We start from the raw sequence: 6,431 nt of genomic DNA, 5'->3' as shown, positions 1-6,431 counted from the left end.
CTATATTTTGTTTGTTTGTTTGTTTGTTTAGGTTCAGAGATGTGATTGCAATTCTTTCCCTCCGCCCCCAGTACTCTTTTGAGAGAGCATAATTTGTGTTTCCTGCTGGAGAGAACCATTGTGCTGACCAAAACCTATAAGCTGGTGCACCAATAAATGATTAATGCATATGTAGTAAATGGTAGAAAATTGCCAGAGAGGTCAGGCATTGTTTTGAATTTGGGTTTTAGGTCTTGTTATTCTTCAGTAGTTGTTTCTGTCTATCCAGCTTGCCTAAATAAGATAATAATGAAAAACCTCCTGCCACAGAAAAGATGATACAGAAAAAGAATTGGCTGTTGCTTAAAAAAAAAAAAAGTTGTTGCTGTCAAAGGAACAGGTGTCCTTAGAATAGTTTCATTTCTTTACATGCTTTCAAGTGCCAGTGCATGTATTTACTGCAGCTTGTTCCATTGCTGCTGCTGAAAGTACTTCTTTTCCTCCTCATTCTTAGATGAACTGATAACTGGTTTCTACTCAGAGAAATTAGAAATGTCTCCTGTGTCACTGAAACAGACCAATAGTATGAGGACCTGAATGTCCTGGAGAGCATATTAAACTTTAGGATTAGAACCCTAATCTGTGTTTATCAGAAATCTCTGTTTTAAACTGTGTTTGATTTCAGATAAGATAGGGAGGGGCTGACAATTTTACCACAGATTTACTAGCATGTTGGTTGATTGTACTGTTAAACTGGGGCCTCACACTAGTTCTAGTTTCATCCTACTGGACCAGACTTTCCTACCAGGAAGGAACCCATATGCATTAAAAAACAGGTCATCACTTGGTATTTGCAGTTAATATTCTCTCAGCAAGTCTGTTGAGAAGTGAATTTGCCATGGAGATTGGTCTCTTGGGGTAAGTAGATGGTGCATGTTTTCTGAATAAATTGGGGCATCAGTACTGAATAAAAGGCATTTGGCAAATGCTAGTATCACCAAAAATGATTGGTTTCAGCCTTTCTAGTGAGCTATGGGTGTAAGCGAAGATGTGCCAAAAGATTTTATCCAGCTCAAGTCTGAAAAGCTCTCTGTAGATGAAGTGTCAGAGCTGGTCATTTCACCATACCATGGGGCAGTGTCTCTGTTCATCGGTGAGTTTAATGTTCCTGAGCTGGATCTCTGGGTGTGTTAATAGTCTAATAAATAGAACCTAGATTGTCCACACCCTAAACTCACGCTTCTCAAATAAATAAATTCTTGGACTGAACCCAGGATGTTTAGAAAACACATTTTGAATTATTTAGAACAAGACCATGGTGGCTCTTAAACAGTTGCATTGGGACAAAGTGGTGAGAAGCTTCCCTGCTGATGTGGCTATCCTAGGGCTGAACAGCAGCTCTGGAGTACAGGACTGCTTGGGAGCTATTCTCCCATCCCCTTGGACACAGCTTATTCAAAGTGGGAAGTGGGATGCTGTGGCTATGCAAACCACAGGTCCATACCTGTATGAAAGCTGATGCAAATCAGATCTTGGTTGAAAGCAAAGTACTATTTTACCTATGGGCTGGTGAAGGTCAAGGCTGATGGCTCTGTCCTGTTGTTTAATGTACATGGTACAGATCTTGAAACCCCTTTGTGCTCAAACCTTAGTGCCACTGAGCTCCTAAATACTGAGCACTTAAACATTGCATGGGCAAATGCAATAATAGCACCTTAGCAGTTACCACAGAAGATGTCTCAGCCTTGGGCATTACAGATTGCAGACTTGTGTAATCTGTAGACTAAATTCTTCCTTGTATATTATAGATTTCTCTTGTTCAAAGAATCTCTTTATGCAGCCATGATTGTGGGAGGTCATTTATGTTTGCACAGTGCTGACCTTGGCCGTAGTGGGAGATCCTGGGTTTTACTCAGTATTTATTGGTGCTTCTGGTTGATAACTTATTTGTGTTTAGGTACTACAATAAATAATTTCAAAGGGAAAAAAGTGATTAATTTTTAGAGTGTGAAGTATATACTTCAATGGCAGAGGCCAAAATAAAGAAAATCTGCAGAGATGTTAGAAATAGCCATCAGTCAAACATATTGCAGTGCACCATAGACTTGGGTATGTATGGCCAGACCACATCCTTCTGCAAGTGGAATATTAATCCTTGTCTGGTGCATGGTTGTGCTTACATAGTTGCAGGATGTGCAGGAGTCTATATAAACTGTAATGCAGTAAAGCTGGCTGCAGGATCAAGCTCTCACTGCACAGCTAAGTTTCAGAAATAGTCTTTTTCAAAATGTGTGTTTTGGCAGTGTTTGCTGGAATCCATATTTAGACTGCAGGAACCTTGATGCTGGTGTGATGGTTTGAAGGTGTGGAGAAGGGATTGAGATCTCGTTGCTGGGAAGGGGGTGCTGTTAGTTTTTTGTCTTTTTTTTTTTTAAGACATGAAGTTGGCACCACTTTGGGTTTTTTTCTTTCTTCCATTGAGGTGCCACAGAATGTTGATTTCTTATTGTCACATTTAAGTTAAATTATGCCATAGGGAACCTGAAAGCTTGGACTATGGGGAGGAGGGGAGGCATGGTAATTGCTAGCCATGCTTGTAGGAGAATCTCCTGTTGTTCTTGGAGTCTTGGATAAGCATTTTCTGGTGGGTTTAAAACATGGAATACTAGTGTCTGACATCCTCTTGACCCTTCACTGTTCATCAGATTTCTCACCGAAACTAGCAGGATTTGCAGAGTGTGTTGCAAATGCTTGTTTCCTTTTCTCTCAGCAGAAGGAACTTAGGAGGTGATTAAAAAGGGTAATTTTAGCCTCTGAGGGGTAGTTTCCTTAGATTTCTTCTACAGTCAACAGAGAGCAATTCTCTCAAGGGCAACTCAAAGCATTTAAGCTTAGATTTTTCTCCTCTGAGCTGTTTGCCAGAGGGGAGCCTTACTATAGAGGGAGGGTTGGGAGGCAGCTTTTGGGAATGCTACCTTTGTAAGGAGCAAAACAAAACCTTGTGCTACTTCTGTTAACCAAGTTTGGAAAAAAACAACACATCAAACATGAAAAACTTCATAATTTCAAATCAGAATTTGTCAAAATTTAAGTTTCATTGCAAAATCTGCATAGTTTGAGGCACTTAATTTCTTCTTTCACAAATTCTTGTGCAAACTGACATGACTTCTCAGGTTTTCAGATAAGAACTGGCCGTTCCTGACTTTTTTCATTATTAAGCCAGCTTCCAGTGAGTTTCCTATGCATTGTTGCAAGTTAGCATTTTTCTCCTTAATTCCATAGACTTTATTTAAAAAAAAAACCAACCAAAAAAACCTATGGCTGGTGGATTTATTCTAAAGCATGGAATTCTCACATCTGGTACTGATTTTGATTGTGGTTTTCTTTCTTTTAAAAAGTGTATAATCTTTTGGACGTGGCTTGACACTTGCTCAGTATGAGTTAGGAGAGCATGTGGCCAGAATACTGATGTGACATGGCCACAACTTTTGGGTGCTCTGTTAATGTAATGTTAAGCATTAGCTAAAGCTGCTGTTGTTCCTCTTCTCTCCCTAGTGTGTTTCCAATAACTGAAGCAAGTGTAATTATTGTAGTCTCCTCTCCACACAGAGCAGGATCCCTTGAAGCTGTAATGTACTGCATCGACACCTTAAAAGCGTCCTTCACAATGTGGAAAAAGGTATGTTTGGGACAAATTCAGTTCTAGGCTTGTGCCAGTCTTAGATGGCTGGGCTGGAGGCTGCTACTGCTCTTAAGGGAAGGAGATGAAGCATTATGGACAGCAGTTGCTCCTGATCGGATGCCAATGGCTAGTACCAGTGAGTTTCCTCTAATGCAGCCAGGCCCATCTGTGGCAGGTAGGGCACCTGGGAGGTCCTCCCTTGCCTGTACCATCCATCTCCTTTTCTTCTTAATTCCATCCTGGGATCAAAGTGAAGGAGCCCTGAGCTCTCCTCTTTTGGGTGGCAAAAATTCAGTTCTGCACAGGCTTGTGAAAGAGCCTTGAGTCAGCTCCACTTTGGACAGCGTTGCAGTTTGCAAGTAAAAGTGGCATTTCTTGTCTTTTGTTTTCCCCTCATCCCCATGGCCTTGAGAAAGCACAAAGCATTAAGCAACAGCACACAATGCAGGGATGTGCAGAGGTCCCAAAGCTAGTATGAGCACACAACAATGTGTGGAGAGACCAGCCCATGTCTAGGGTCTCATTGCATAACAACAATGTTGCATGTAAGTAATGAGCATTACCTCTGCCTTCTCTCCCAGGCAAAACTTGGCGTGTGGTAACAGTGATGTTCTCTGTATTGCTCCACTTTTCTGATTATTCCTTCAGGAGACTGGAGTTCTGTGGTCTCAGAAAGAATAATCAGGGGCTCAGAGCCCTGCTGGATTTGCTGCTTAGGACCGGACTGCTGATGAGTAGTCCAGTCTGTCCTGAAGATGTAATACTTACTGTATTTTGGGTATTGTTGTAATTTTTATTTTTTTAATATCGACATTTTATATACACTTAAATAATCCCATTCCTAAATATGATGGTACAGTAGGTTAATATAGCAACATGTTAAAAAGGCCAGTGTTTCAGACACGAGTGCTGTATACTCTACAGCTTTTACATAATTTCTTCTAGATCTCTTTCCTGAAGTGACTTCAGCATAGATGGCCCCTTCTAAATTTAATAGGGTTCAGCCCAAGGTTCAGGATCTGCCTATATGTAAGTCAGTATGTTCTAAGGATGCTGTCCTCTCTTCTGTTTGCCAGCTAAGTGCTGTGTAGTCCTGTTGTATTCAGTAAATAACAGCAGGATGGCTGTTGAGTTATTTGGCCTGGCTTGTGGCTGTATGTAGCAGACTCCCACAGTATTTCCCATTCTTTGTTTATAGTTCCAGAAGATTTATGAGGATTAATATTCTTGGAAAGAAAACAAGGAATGCTTTTGGGCAAATTCAGAAAAATAACTGTGCTTTTTTTAAAATAAAGTCTTACTGTTCCTAATGAGCATGATGGTTTAGCTTTGAATTGTTTTTACAGAGAATCTATATGTCTTTAAGAAGTTATAATAGACATTTCAATCTGAACAATTTAATTAGGACTGAATGAAATGAATGAGTAATAAGTAGGGTTTTTAAGTGTTCTTGACTCTCCTTTGAAATCATCTCTATGCTTTTTAATATGGAGTCAGCTTTAAAAACAATCTTCACTAAAATTCTTGGTTGTAAGGCATTTAGTCCTCTGTGATATGTACAGCTTTAATGCCTTTATATTGGTAATCTGTGTTCACTGTCTGCATGGGAGGTCACAACAGGACAATTGGATTTTATTTTTTTTAATCTTAAAATCCTGAGTTTAATTTTATATAAATGCAGAATTAGTTTGCAAGCTTTATGCTATTTTGACATTCTTGTAATATGAAAGCTACTTGAAGTAGATTAAACATTTTGGTACAGACAGAGAAGAAAATATAAACTATACCCCAGAGTTATTCACTTTTTATTAGTGGTTACTTTCCAGTAACACAGATTCAAAGTTAGATCTAATACTCTACCAGCAGCAAACTTGGATTAGCAATAACACACAAACCTGTAACTACTTAATGATGTCTAGACATGATTAATATTAAAGGAGCTATTTTGGCTGTGTAATTGTATGGTGCTGCAGGGGAAAAAAAAGCCAGCTATTATTACAAAAAAGCAACTATAAGAATAAGTTTAATTAGTTTTACAAGCTTGACTTTAGACAGGTTAGGGTTCAAAGTCATCAAAATGGATTAGTTTTTGCAAAGGCAAGTGCATCCATTGAACTTTTTGCAGTTTATATATGTTTTTATATTTGCATTTATGATTTTAGTTCAGTTTTTATCTTTTTACTGTTTTGAAACCTGCTCATCCGAATAAGATAATTTTATTTATATTATTGTTCTGTGCTATGATAATGTTTATATGCTAAAAGTTCAAAGTCCCATTGTGTATGGCGTTTTTATCTAGTGCTCATTATCAGTGTAGATAGACGAGATATATATAAAGGAAGGGAAATGAGGCAAAGAGAAGTAAAATGATTTGTTCAAGCTTATATATCATTACATCACACAACACTTAAGCCTCAGCTGTATAATCCATTTCATTGTGTCTGCAGTAAAAAAATCTACAAACAGCTGCTAGCTGCACAAAATAAAACCAGAAAATTAGGCAATGATTTTTTTTTTTCTCCCCAGTGATCTCAATCAGTTTTAATACTTAGTGATGTTTACTGTATCTGACTTGTGGTTTAACCCAGCAGGTAGCTAAAACAACCAAGCAGCCATTCACACACACACACCCCGCAGCGGGATGCGTGAGAGAATCGGAAAAGAAAAAGGGTAGAACTCCTGGGTTGAGATAAAGATAGTTTAATAGGACAGGGGGGAAAAGAAAGAATGATAATGATAAAAGAAAATACAAAACAAGTGATGCACAGCA

General features: G+C 38.7%; 1 pseudogene; it reads left to right on the top strand.

The window, feature by feature from the left end:
- Positions 1-1,011: 1,011 nt before the first annotated feature.
- LOC104627341 lies at positions 1,012-4,934 on the top strand (annotated as a pseudogene).
- Positions 4,935-6,431: the final 1,497 nt, after the last annotated feature.

This window comes from Phaethon lepturus, unplaced genomic scaffold (assembly GCF_000687285.1).
Source record: "Phaethon lepturus isolate BGI_N335 unplaced genomic scaffold, ASM68728v1 scaffold721, whole genome shotgun sequence".
NCBI classification, from domain to species: domain Eukaryota; kingdom Metazoa; phylum Chordata; class Aves; order Phaethontiformes; family Phaethontidae; genus Phaethon; species Phaethon lepturus.
The sequence above is the reverse complement of the archived record's forward strand: the minus strand, read 5'-3'. Positions and strand labels throughout refer to the sequence as shown.